Source organism: Scyliorhinus canicula, chromosome 9 (genome assembly GCF_902713615.1).
Source record: "Scyliorhinus canicula chromosome 9, sScyCan1.1, whole genome shotgun sequence".
Classification (NCBI taxonomy): Eukaryota; Metazoa; Chordata; class Chondrichthyes; order Carcharhiniformes; family Scyliorhinidae; genus Scyliorhinus; species Scyliorhinus canicula.
In genome coordinates this window covers 144,766,044-144,779,768 of record NC_052154.1, presented here as the reverse complement: position 1 = coordinate 144,779,768, position 13,725 = coordinate 144,766,044, and the positions used below count along the sequence as shown (strand labels likewise).

The 13,725-nt window shown below is 56.5% G+C and overlaps 1 protein-coding gene across 1 annotated transcript in view; it reads right to left on the bottom strand.

Annotated features, from left to right (window-relative positions):
* Nucleotides 1–13,725, bottom strand: part of LOC119971767 — a 210,503-nt gene that overhangs the window by 110,309 nt on the left and 86,469 nt on the right. The gene's annotated exons all lie outside the window — the stretch shown is intronic.

Sequence of the window (13,725 nt, the reverse complement as noted above, 5' to 3'; positions counted from 1 at the left end):
CTCTGCTCATCTCTCGGCTCTCATTCAGGTGGCTGGACCTCGAGCCTCAACCCTGGATGACCCCATGTGCTCCTGGCTGGCTACATGGCTGCTGCTGCTGGCTACCTGGCTTAGTGGCCTCTGTTCTTTTTGGTTGGTTGCCTGTCCGCCCTCCTCAGCCCTGGCCTGGAGGTCGAGATTCATCCCACTGCTCCCCTCGACGGCCGATGGCCACCGCCTCCTCCATGCCTCACTGAAGGCTTCGCAGCAGAAGCGGGCTTACACCTTTGGGGGCAAACACAGCCACTTCTCAGTATGGCTCCCCCCACCCCCCTGCCCCCATTAGCCAGGTCCCTGCAACTCCTTCTGAAGCCAACGCAATGAATCTTGCACCTGATGAACGATTATTTTCTATTTTTCTGTATATGGGGGAAAAGCGGGTTAGGTTACCATGGTGATAATGAATGGCGGAGCAAACTTGAAGGGCTGAATGGTCTCCTCCTGCTCCTATGTTGCTAATACTGAAGACACTGGCCACAGAAAGACTACAATAATACCAGCCGGTGTAATCAAATTCTCAGGGTGCCTGAGCAGGCTGAACACAAGATTCCAGGACTTTATCATCTCTTAGCCTCGAACTGACTTTCGAATTTCAGCATCATTTCCAACAGAAATGTGGGAGAGGAGACACAATGGGCTCCAGCTTAATCTGTCCTGAATATATATATATATATATGTAAATAGTTATGCATTGTTAGCTTGTTTAATTGTATGTCACGCAATGGTCTGTACATTGTTTCCTATTGTGCGCACACTGTTACATCTCACGCCACCGGGTGTCCCAACTAAATAAGCAAGGTGTAGATTGAGAGGTCACATGAGAACATGATGACGTGGCCTCAAAAGGAGTCCAAGAGTGAGTGCAAGACTACCACAAATGGCAATGTGAGAATAATCGGATAGTCTATTTTAATGATGTTAGTTGAGGGACAAATACTAGCCCAGCCAGGAGGGTGGAATCATAGAATTTTTTACAGTGCAGAAGGAGGTTATTCGGCCCATCGAGTCTGCACCGGCCCTAACAAAGAGCACCTTACTGAAGCCCACGTATCTACCCTATCCCTGTAACCCAGTAACTCCCACTTAACATTTTTTGGGCACTAAGGGCAATTTAGCATGGCCAATCCACGTAACCCGCACATCTTTGGACTATGGGAGGAAACCGGAGCACCCGGAGGTAACCCACGCAGACACGGGGAGAACGTGCAGTCTCTGCACAGACAGTGACCCAGCCGGGAATCGAACCTGGGACCCTGGAGCTGTGAAGCAACTGTCATAATATACACCAATATATCATGGTGCAGACACACACTGATGGACACACACAGGGACCAATCAACATGTACAAACACTGCAGCCAATCACCAGTTAGAATACACACACTATAAAGGCAGAGGGTACCACGGTTCCCGCTCATTCTGGGTGCTGCCTCTCAGTGTAACAAGAACTCATCCAGCCCAGCACAGACTCACACCACGTACTGAGAGAATCAACTGGTTCGGACTAGGCTTAGGTCTCTAGTTTAAGTTAGCATCATTTAGACCCACAGTCATCGTGTGTTAGTTAGTTAGAAGTAGTTAATAAAATTGAGTTGAACCTTCATCAGTGTTGGAAGTGTCTGTTCATCTCTCAAGTCGACACTAGCCAACACTTCAGCAACTGTGCTAACCACTATGCTACTGTGCTTCCCCCCCCCCACCCCATGCTACTGTGCTGCCCTGCTATACTACCTCTGCCCTTCGTTGAAAAATGCCACCATGTAAATTACATATTAACTGTACTTATTGTGTGCAAAGTGGTGATGTGTTAGCTGTGGATTCACTTGAGCCCCCTATTATTAGATTTAGACTAAAATTGTTGTTGGGTTAAAAGATACATGCTTGCCATGTGAACTCTAAATAAATATATAAGTGTGTAAAGATTGGCTCCAGTTCAATCCTTCACCAACTGGCTTCCTGATACAGAATACATGGAACTTGGTTTAACATCTCATCTAAAAGATAGTGGGCGCGATCTTCCAACATCGTTACGTTTTCGTTCTCGCTCAAGCGAAACATGCCGGTGAATAGCGGGAGAGATTAAAATCGAGGACCGTGCCAGGCGCCAAACAGTTTGCGATGCAACTGGCCTACTCCCCAAGGCAAAATCGGCACCTTGCCGTAGTGTGGCAAGAAACAAGTTATCACCACTTCCCCGGCCACCTCCCCGACCACCTCCCCGGCCACTTCCCCGGCCACCTCCCCAACCACCTCCCCGGCCACCTCCCCGGCCACTTCCCCGGCCACCTCCCCGGCCACTTCCCCGGCCACCTCCCCGGCCACCTCCCCAACCACCTCCCCGGCCACCTCCCCGGCCACCTCCCCGGCCACCTGCCCAACCACCTCCCCGGCCACCTCCCCGGCCACCTCCCCGGCCACCTCCCCGGCCACCTCCCCGGCCACTTCCATGGCCACCTCCCCGGCCACCTCCCCGGCCACCTCCCCGGCCACCTCCCCGGCCAATTCCCCGGCCACCTCCCCGGCCACCTCCCCGGCCACCTCCCCGGCCACCTCACCGGCCACCTCCCCGGCCACCTCCCCAACCACCTCCCCGGCCACCTCCCCGGCCACTTCCCCAACCACCTCCCCGGCCACCTCCCCGGCCACTTCCCCAACCACCTCCCCGGCCACCTCCCCGGCCACTTCCCCGGCCACTTCCCCAACCACCTCCCCGGCCTCTTCCCCGGCCTCCTCCCCGGCCACCTCCCCGGCCACCTCCCCGGCCACCTCCCCGGCCACCTCCCCGGCCACTTCCCCAACCACCTCCCCGGCCACCTCCCCGGCCACCTCCCCGGCCAATTCCCCGGCCACCTCCCCGGCCACCTCCCCGGCCACCTCCCCGGCCACCTCCCCAACCACCTCCCCGGCCACCTCCCCGGCCACTTCCACAACCACCTCCCCGGCCACCTCCCCGGCCACTTCCCCAACCACCTCCCCGGCCTCTTCCCCGGCCTCCTCCCCGGCCACCTCCCCGGCCACCTCCCCGGCCACTTCCCCAACCACCTCCCCGGCCACCTCCCCGGCCACTTCCCCGGCCACTTCCCCAACCACCTCCCCGGCCACCTCCCCGGCCACCTCCCCAACCACCTCCCCGGCCACCTCCCCGGCCACTTCCCCGGCCACCTCCCCGGCCACCTCCCCGGCCACCTCCCCAACCACCTCCCCGGCCACCTCCCCGGCCACCTCCCCGGCCACCTCCCGGGCCACCACGCCAGCCACTTCCCCGGCCACCACGCCAGCCACTTCCCTGGCCACCTCCCCGGCCACCTCCCCAGCCACCTCCCCGGCCACCTACCCCGGCCACTTCCCCAGCCACCTCCCCGGCCACCTCCCCAGCCACTTCTCCGGCCATTTCCCCAACCACCTCCCCGGCCACTTCCCCGGCCACCTCCCCGGCCACCTCCCCGGCCACTTCCCCGGCCACCTCCCCAACCACCTCCCCGGCCACTTCCCCGGCCACCTCCCCGGCCACCTCCCCGGCCACCTGCCCAACCACCTCCCCGGCCACTTCCCCGGCCACCTCCCCGGCCACCTCCCCGGCCACCTGCCCAACCACCTCCCCGGCCACCTCCTCGGCCACCTCCCCAGCCACCACGCCAGCCACTTCCCTGGCCACCTCCCCGGCCACCTCCCCGGCCACCTCCCCGGCCACCTCTCCGGCCACCTCCCCGGCCACCTCTCCGGCCACCTCTCCGGCCACCTCCCCGGCCACTTCCCCGGCCACCTCCCCGGCCACCTCCCCGGCCACCTCCCCGGACACTTCACCGGCCACCTCCCCGGCCACTTCACCGGCCACTTCCCCGGCCACCTCCCCGGCCACTTCACCGGCCACTTCCCTGGCCACCTCCCCGGCCACCTCCCCGGCCACTTCCCCAACCACCTCCCCGGCCACCTCCCCGGCCACTTCCCCGGCCACTTCCCCGGCCACCTCCCCGGCCACCACGCCAGCCACCTCCCCAACCACCTCCCCGGCCACTTCCCCGGCCACTTCCCCGGCCACCTCCCCGGCCACCACGCCAGCCACCTACTTACCCTCATCTCCTTCCCCCCTCCCCCGGTGCCCTCACTGATCCTCAACTTGTTTGACCCTCCTAGACCTACACTACGTCTAGTTCTCTCCCCAGGATGCACATCTGAGGTGGGGGCAGCCAGCTGCTTACCTCACCCCGTGGCCTTTGATGCTCCTGGCGGGCATGCTCCGGGGGCGCTGAGGCCGGAAGGTCCCGTTTCACTTGCCGGCTGCACATGCCCTATGGTCAGTGCCATAGGGCCCTGGGGTTCCACATGGGATGGAGGGGCAGCTGGTTCGAGCCCCGGCTGCCCCTACGCCATCTGGCTCTGCCAGCCCTGGTGGTTCCACATTGTCTGCACCATTGTGTCGTTGCCCTTGGCGATGCTCCTCAGTGACTGGGACAAGCTCTGCAGCACCTCGGCTATGCCCACCTGTGGCTGGGACAAGCTCCGCAGCGCATTGGCCATTCCCATCTGAGAGCAGGACATGTCCCGCAGAACCTCATCAAGGACAGCCTGGTACTGGGTGACATCCCCCAGCGAAGCAGACATACTGCCGAGATCCTCAGCCATGACCGTCACCGACTGCACGACGCCTTGGACACCTTCAGTCATGGTGCCGACATTGGGCACCAGGCTCTCCACTGCAGTCGCCACCCTAGCAGTGTTGGCCTCGGTGCCACTCATTGCTGGCACCATCTCCTGTGCCCCTAGCCTCTGGGATTCCTCCGAGCGGCTATGGATCTGCTGGAGTGATGCTGACATTTCCCTCTGAAAGCCCTGGCTGCTCCCCATCGTCTCCATCAGCTCCGGATAACGCTGTTCCACAGGCTCAGCATTAGATTGGGACTGCTAACCAGCAGCCCTCCGACTGCTGTCTCATCTGGGGGTTCCTGTCTCTACCTGATGTGCATCAGCAGCAGTGTGATGCCCACCAGATTGTACCCCCAAAACCTGTCCACTAACATGTCCCACCGAAGTGTGTGTATCTGCCCTGGTGCAGGGTGGGGATGACAGCTGCGACACAACTATAACGATTGCATCCTCGGAGCTCTCCTCCGAGGTGTTCTCCTGGGAGTCAGGAGAGGGTGCCATTTTGGATGGGTCTGGACCGCCGGGTGGAGGACCTGCGCGAGAATGGACATGTGGTTAGAGGGCGGGATGGCTCATTCAGTAAGGCAATAACAACTCAGGTTTGATAGGTCCTCCGGGTGAGGCTTGGTGGTTCCTCACCTCTGCAGCGTCCGCCAGACTCCGCGTGGGTGACTGCCCTGTCCTTGGCCACACCAGTCAACTCCAGGGCAGCTCCTCGAAGGAGGTGAGGTTTCTTAAGTCTGGCCCCCTCCATCAGTCTTGGCCCTCGACCGCTGATTATAGGAGAACTTTTCCTGAGGAGAAACAGTGGGGGCATTGTTAGCTATACGCATGGCTCACAGTGGTGTGAAGGTGGGGGTGTGAAGGGAGGGCTGGGGGGCAGTTAAAGGGGGATGGGGTAAGGCGGGACAGTTGTGAGTCACATGGGGAGTTTGGGGGTGGATGCTCCCTTGGGGACGGTTGGGGGGCTTTGGTGTCTACCCACTCGTGCCGCCCAGTGTAGGTCGTTGACCTTCTTATGGTATTGGAGACCAGTCCCCATAGATTAACATGGCAACACATTCATGGACACTGGAGAGGAAGAGGGGATTAGAAATGGGATATTAGATCAGCCTTGTTTCTCTTTTTCACGTATAATTAAAATTAGGCATAGTGTGATCTCACCAGCATATTATAAAACCTTAGCATCCTTCTTTAGGTTTATATTCTGCAGTGCCTATTGTATAACTAGCATTCTAAAGGATGGCATCAGGTAATTGTGTCACTCAACAGAACATTTGTATGGAATCAAAGCAAAATTTGAAGCTATAAAGTATGTTAGAAATAGCATTGTTGCCATTGTATGAGTTCTCCCATTAATTAGACTTATATTACATATTAATCAATGGAAAGTATAATCTGTTGGAACAATCGATAATTTAAGGAAAAAACAGATTTCAGTGATCACAATACAAAACTAACAATAAAGCAGTGGTGCCACAGTTAGCTACAAGAATTAACACTGCCACACAGAGTTGCTTGGCGTCAGCAATGAGTTAAGAGGTAGTAGAAAGTGCATGCTAGGTTAACTAAATTTTTGATATTTAACAATAACATACCATACCAAAATATATTTTGTAAACATAGGGGGAGATTACATAACTTACAAATTAACACCAGCCATGGGACCACGAGGGATTGGGGGCATTTTCAATGAGATTTTCAACCTCAGCCCAACAGACCACCAGGAAATCACAACAATATGTTCCTGTCTCCTGGATATCCAAGAATTAGATATGAAAGTAGCATTTCTGCTCAAAAGAGACTTTGCAAACTCCATCACTCCATTCTGGCCCATGCTGTTTCCTAATCTGATATGTTGCAAAAACAATCTCAGCTGGGATTCCCGAAATCCCGGCCATGTGTTGGCGTCGCCGTCAAAACCGGCGTGAGCGACGCTGGCGTCAACGGATCTCCAGGCCCCGCCATTCACCCCTCCCTCGGGAGCAGAAACGGTGGCAGAGTGCTGGGCGCTGCTCTGGCACCGAAAGCCGGCCCTACACGGCCGGCGCACATCCGCGCATGGGCGCCACGGCTGGTGTGGGTCCCGCATACACGCCATGGCTGTACCCGCGCCAGCCCCCGGGCAATATGGCGGAGCCCTACAGGGGCCTGGCGCAGAGGAACATAGGGCCACCCCCCCCCCCCCCCCCCCCACCGGAATGAGCATACCCGGCCGATCGGTATCCCCCGATCACGGGCATGGACACCGTGGAGGACACCCCCCCCCCGGAGTCAGCTCCCCCCGCCCCCCCCCCCCTCACCAGGATGGCCCCCGCAGCCTGAACGCCGGGGTCCCGCCGGGTAGGACCGTATGCAAACGACGTCGGCAGCACTTGGCCCGTCAAACGTGGAGAATCGCCGGGGGGGGCCATTTTCAACAGCCCCTGACCGGCGCTGCAGTGACCGCGTCATCGCGTTTGCCGCCGATTCTCCGGTGGCCAGAGAACTGGCAGCCCAGCGTCAGAGCGGCGCGGCGGGATTCACGCACCCCCCCCCCCCCCCCCCCCCCCCCCCCCCCCCCCACCCCCGACGATTCTCCTACCCGGCGTGGGCTCGGAGAATCCCCCCCATCTTTCATAATCTCAGGGTGTCTGAAAGGATATTATAGACAATGAAATGCTTTCTAAGTGTGGTCACTGTTGTAATGTAGGTAACCGGGTAGCCACAGTGTGCACAGCAAGCTCGCACAAATAGAGACATGACAACAACCAGATAACCTACTTCAGTGACGTTGTTTGAGTGCTAAATGATAGCCAGGAGACTGGGGAGAATTTCCCCGCTCCTCTTCAAAATAGTGTCATGAGGGGCGAGAATGTCCAGCCGTTCACGTTGGCGAGATCTTCCGGCACTCCCTGCAGTGGGTTTTCTGGCAGCGTGGGATGGATCCAGTGGGAAATCCCAATGACAGTGTTGGAACCAGAAAACTCCGCCTCTGGCTAGCAGTGGGCTGCCTCGTGCCACCGAGAAACACATCACGGGGAGAATGTAAAATCTCACCTGAGAACTTTTATATCTATCTGAAAGGCCTAAGTTTAATGTCTCATATCTCCAACAGTGGAGTGCTCCATCACCATTACACTGGTGCATCAGCCTAAATTTTGTACTCTGCTCTGCGGAGCAGGACTCAAACTCATGGGGCAAGAACGTCCTCGGAATGGCAATCAGCGTTGGATTGCCACTCCATGACACTTACCTACTGCAATTTCAAGCATGCCTGTCTCAAAAGACCTTCAACTCAGGCCGGTGACAGCCAGGCAATGTAGCTGTCTCCGAGTGCCGTTTTCATGCAGTCAGATTGAAGGAGGACATGTCACCTTTTGTTTTGCAGTATTAGCTGCCATAAACCAGATAAATTTAACGGTCTGATTGAAATTGACAGATCGGGGAGAAGGTAAGTGCCTCAGGTAAATGGATAGGATTTGTGGGGTGTGAGGGATCGTCACGGGGACTGGAGTGGTGGGGCAGGGTTAAATATCAGGGAGGTTAAGGGGGTCAGATATCCGGGAGGCGGCGGAGGTGTCAGACATCAGGACGGGGTGGGGGTTGGAATTTAGAACAGTGTTGGCGATGTCCTGATTGATGCCAGGCCAGTACACTGGCTCTCGGGCTCGCCGGCGACACTTTTCCACTCCCAGGTGACCCTCGTGGAGCTGGCCAAGGACGGGCTCTCGCATACTTTGTGGTATGACGATCCTATCCAATTTCATCAGAACGCCAGCGACCACTGCCAGATCGTCTTTTATGTTGTAGAATTGTGGCACTGGCCCTTTTGCCACCCGTCTGTAAGATGGCACATGACCCGTTGGAGTAGAGGATCCTTGGCCGTTTCACGACGAATCTGCACGACCCTTTCGTCAGTGGCAGGAAAGTTGGATGCGCAGAACTCAACATGGGCATCGATCTGGCAGATGAAGTCCGACTGCTCGCACGGCGTGGTGATGGAGCGAGAGAGTGCATCGGCCACAATGAGCTCCTTGCCCGGGGTGTAGACCAGTTCGAAATCATAGCATCTGAGTTTGAGGAGGATGCGTTGTAGGCGTGGCGTTAAGGTCCTTCTGTATGATGTGAACCAGTGGTCTGTGGACCGTTTCGACCGTAAACTTGGGGAGCCCATACACGTAGTCATGGAATTTGGCACTCCCCGTGAGGAGGCCCAGGCACTCTTTCTCGATTTGAGCATAGCGCTGCTCAGTAGGTGTCATGGCTCTAGATGCATATGCGACTGGGGCCCAGGAGGAGGATTCGTTGCGCTGAAAGAGTACTGCCCCAATGCCAGCCTGGCTCGCATCAGTGGAGATCTTCGTCTCCTTGGCAGGGTCGAAGAATGCCAGTACCAGGGCCTTGGTGAGTTTTGCCCTGAGTTCACGCCATTCTCACTCATGAGCGAGGAGCCACTGGAAGTCGGTGGTTTTATTTACAAGATTGCGGAGAGCTGTGGTGTGAGATGCAAGGTTGGGGATAAACTTCCCAAGGAAGTTGACCATCCCCAGGAAGTGGAGGACCGCCTTCTTGTCCTCCGGTGTCTTCATAGCATTGATCGCCGACACCTTATCTGCATCTCGCTGCACACTGAGCTGTGAAATATGGTCACCGAGAAACTTTATTTCTGCTTCACCGAATGAGCATTTGGCTCTGTTGAGTCGGATCCTTTGAAACACTCGCATGAGTCGATCGATGTGTTCCTGCGGAGTCGTAGACCAGACAATGATGTAATCGACGTACACTCGCACCTCCTCGATGCCCTCCATCATTTGCTCCATTATTCAGTGGAACACCTCCGAGGCGGAGATGATACCAAAGGGCACCCGGTTGTAACAATACCGGCCAAACGGGGTGTTAAAAGTGCAGAGCTTCTGACTGGATACGTCAAGTTGTATTTGCCAAAACCCCTTGGAGGCGTCCAACTTTGTGAAAAATTTGGCGCGAGCAATTTCGCAGGTGAGCTCTTCGCGCTTAGGGATAGGGTAGTGTTCCCTTACGGTTCAAATCTTTGGGGTCAATACAAATGCGCAGTTCCCCTGACGGTTTTTTGACACAAACCATGGAGCTAACCCAGTTTGTGGGTTCCGTGACCTTAGAAATGACGCCCTGGTCCTGGAGGTCCTGCAGCTGCTGCTTGAGGCGGTCCTTAAGGGGCACCGGGTGCATGAACCACAGGTGTGGCATTCGGTTTCAAAAGAATTTTGTACGTGTAGGGGAGTGTGCCCATACCCTCGAAGACGCTGTGGTATCGTGGAATTATGTCATTTAATTGTGTTTGGAAGTTGGCATCCGGCAAGGCTGATGCCTCAGCGGGCGACATGGAGTGAACCCGCTGTACGAGATTCAGGATCTTGCAGGTCTGAGCAGCGAGCAAGGAAGCTTTGTTGGACCCTACAATTTCGAAACGCAGGGTGGCTCTTAAGGAACGGTGTGATACCACAAGCTGGCATGAGCCACTGCCAGCAATGGCATTGCCATTGTAGTCGAGAAGCTGGCAGGCTGATGGAAGGATGTTCGTCTTGACGTGGATGTTATCCAGGTCAGACTGCGTAATGAGGTTGGCTGAAGCGCCGGTGTCCAGCCTGAATCGGATGCGAGATTTGTTGACTGGAAGGGTGGCAACCATTAGTCTTCCGGATCAATGCTCATCACTGGGAGGGGCTTGGCCTTTCTTGAGGAAAGCATCGTATGCTTGGTGATGATGCCCACCCGGAATAGGGATGTGAGATCCTCGGTGTCGGGATCTGGAACAATGTCGGAGTCAGAATCTGCAACGGGTTGCTGCACGGACCGGATGTTCCTGCGCTGCTGCGGGGACCGATGTGAGGTGGGCTGTTGAGCAGATCTGCACAGGGCTGCGTAGTATCCAAGCTTGCCACACTGGAGACAGCGTCGAGATTTCGCAGGACAGTGCCGCTTTAAGTGGGAGGAGCCACAGTTGTTGCGCGTCATGGCGCCGACGTCAGGACGCTCCGTGTGCCACTGCGCATGCAAGGTGAGGTTGAACGATGTCCGCACCTGCGCAGTTCGGTCCTCGGCCTCGCTGTCCCATCGGTCGCTGCGCGCATGCGCAGGAGCCCGGGAAAAGCACGCAAAATGGTTGTCCTCATCCAGGCTCAGGCGCTGTAGTTGTTTTACGGCCTGCACCCGCTCCACATCGTGGGGGCCATGCCGCGCCGTCTCTGCCACCTTAATATGGGAGGACCGGTTAGTAGCGTGCTCATGTAGGACGCAGGTTTCGATGGCGATGGCGAGGGTGAGCTACTTCATTTTAAGGAGCTGCTGGCGAAGGGGGTCGGAGTGGACCCCGAAAACAATCTGGTCGTGGATCATGGAATTGGAGGTGGAGCCGTAGTTACACGATTGCGCGAGGATACGGAGATGGGTTAAGAAGCATTGAAAAGGTTCATCCTTACCCTGAAGCCTCTGTTGGAACACGTAGCGTTCAAAGCTCTCGTTGACTTCGATGTCACAGTGGCTGCCGAACTTCAGCAGCACTGTTTTGAACTTGGACTTGTCCTCACCTTCAGCAAAGGTGAGGGAGTTAAAAATGTGGATAGCGTGGTCCCTGGCTGTAGAGAGGAAGAGAGCAATCTTCCTGGCATCCGTTGCGGCTTCGAGGTCGGTGGCTTCGAGATATAGGTGAAACCTCTGCTTAAAAATCTTCCAGTTGGCACCGAGGTTGCCGGCGATGCGGAGCTGCGGGGGAGGGCGGACGCTGTCCATGTTACCGGATGGCTGATCGCTGGTCAAAGGCAGATTATCTCAAGGTAGGTCAGTCAAACTCTAACATCACGCACTGGTACCATGATCTGTTGGGTATACTGGGTCTGCGAGGACTGCGTTTATCATAGCAGTGAGAGAGACAGGCTTCCAACACTTGGAGAAATGCAACTCGATTTTATTGAACTACCAACTGTTAAACATACTTAGACTGTGGGTTGACACTATGCTGAGTTGACTGGAGACCTGAAGCTAACCTGACCAGACTATCTTACCACCACATGGTGGGTGTTCGTGTTGTTGCTCACGGGCTCTGGCTGTCTCAGAGGCTGCACCCCAAGAGCGCAGGAAAACTAGTGCCCTCTGGCTTTATAGTGGCCGTGTCCTGTCTGGTGATTGGCTGCTGTGTTCTGTGTGTTAATTGGTCATCCTGTGTGTCAATCAATGTCTGTCTGTGCACCATCATATACTTGCGTGTATATTATGACAGTGGACTTCCTGGGGAAGGCAAGGAGACGTTCATGGGGGTTTGCATTAGTTGCAATGCAAAGTAGCGGTCGAATGGAGTGAAGGGCGTCGGTGAGGACCTCCTGCCAGCGGGAGACCGGGAGATTCTTGGTCCATAGGGCCAGTTGGACGGCCTTCCAGACAGTCTCATTCTACCACTCCACCTGCCCGTTTCCCCGGGGTTGTAGCTGGTCGTCCTGCTCGAGGCGATGCCCTTGCTGAGCAGGTACTGACGCAGCTCATCGCTCATAATTGAGGATCCCCGGTTGCTGTGGATGTAGGCGGGGAAACCGAACAGGGCGAAGATGGTGTTGAGTGCTTTGATGACGGTGGCAGACGTCATATCGGGGCATGGGACGGCGAAGGGGAATCTGGAGTATTCGTCGACCACATTAAGGAAGTACGTGTTTCGGTCGGTGGAGACGAGGGGCCCTTTGGAATTCACGCTGAGGGGTTCAAAGGGGTGGGAGGCCTTCACGAGATGCGCGCGGTCTGGCCGGTAGAAGTGCGGTTTGCACTCCGCACAGACCTGGCAGTCTCTGGTGATAGCCCTGACCTCCTCAATGGAGTAGGGCAGATTGCGGGCCTTTATGAAATGAAAGAACCGGGTGACCCCTGGGTGACAGAGCATCGTGTAGGGTCCGGATTCGGTCCACTTGTGTGCTGGCACATGTACCTCGGGATAGGGCATCGGTGGGCTCGTTGCGCTTACCGGGGCGATACAAAATCTCGTAATTGTACGTGGAGAGCTCGATCCTCCACCTCAAGATTTTATCATTTTTGATCTTGCCCCGCTGTGTGTTATTGAACATGAAGGCAACCGACCGTTGGTCATCGAGGAGAGTGAATCTCCTGCCGGCCAGGTAATGCCTCCAATGCCGCACAGCTTCTACGATGGCTTGGGCCTAGGAGTGCCGAATTTCGGAGGCATAGAGGGTGCGTGAAAAGATGGCCACGGGCCGGCCTGCCTGGTTGAGGGTGGCGGCCAGAGCGACATCTGATGCATCGCTCTCGACTTGGAAGGGGAGCGTCTCGTCGACCGCGTTCATCGCGGCCTTGGCGATGTCGGCCTTGATACGGTTGAAGGCCTAATGAGCCTTGGCCGTCAGTGGGAAAACGGTGGAGTGAATGAGTAGGCGGGCCTTGTCCGCATAATTAGGGACCCTCTGGGCGTAGTATAAGAACCCCAGGCATCGTTTGAGGGCCTTGGGGCAGTGGGGGAGGGGGAGTTCCATGAGGGGGCACATGCAATCGGGGTCGGGCCCTAGAACTCCGTTTTGCACCATATAGCCGAGGATGGCTAAGCGGTTGGTGCTGAACACGCACTTCACGTTGTTGTATGTTAGGTTGAGGAGTTTGGCGGTGTGGAGGAATTTGGAAAGCTTAGCGTCGTGGTCCTGCTGGTCGTGGCTGCAGATGGTGACGTTATCCAGGTTCGGGAAGGTGGCCCGCAGTCCGTACTGGTCAACCATTTGGCCCATCTCCCATTGGAAGACCGAGACCCCATTAGTGATGCCGAAGGGAACCCTAAGGAAGTGGTAAAGGCGGCCGTCCGCTTCAAACGCGGTGTATGGGTGGTCCGCCTTGCAAATGGGGAGCTGGTGGTAGGCAGATTTCAGGTCCACTGTCGAGAAGACCCGGTACTATGCAATCTGATTGACCATATCAGATATGCGTGGGAGGGGGTATGGGTCGAGCTGTGTGTACTGATTGATGGTCTGACTGTAGTCAACAACCATCCTGTTTTTCTCCTCAGTTTTCACAACTACCACTTGGGCTCTCCAGGGGC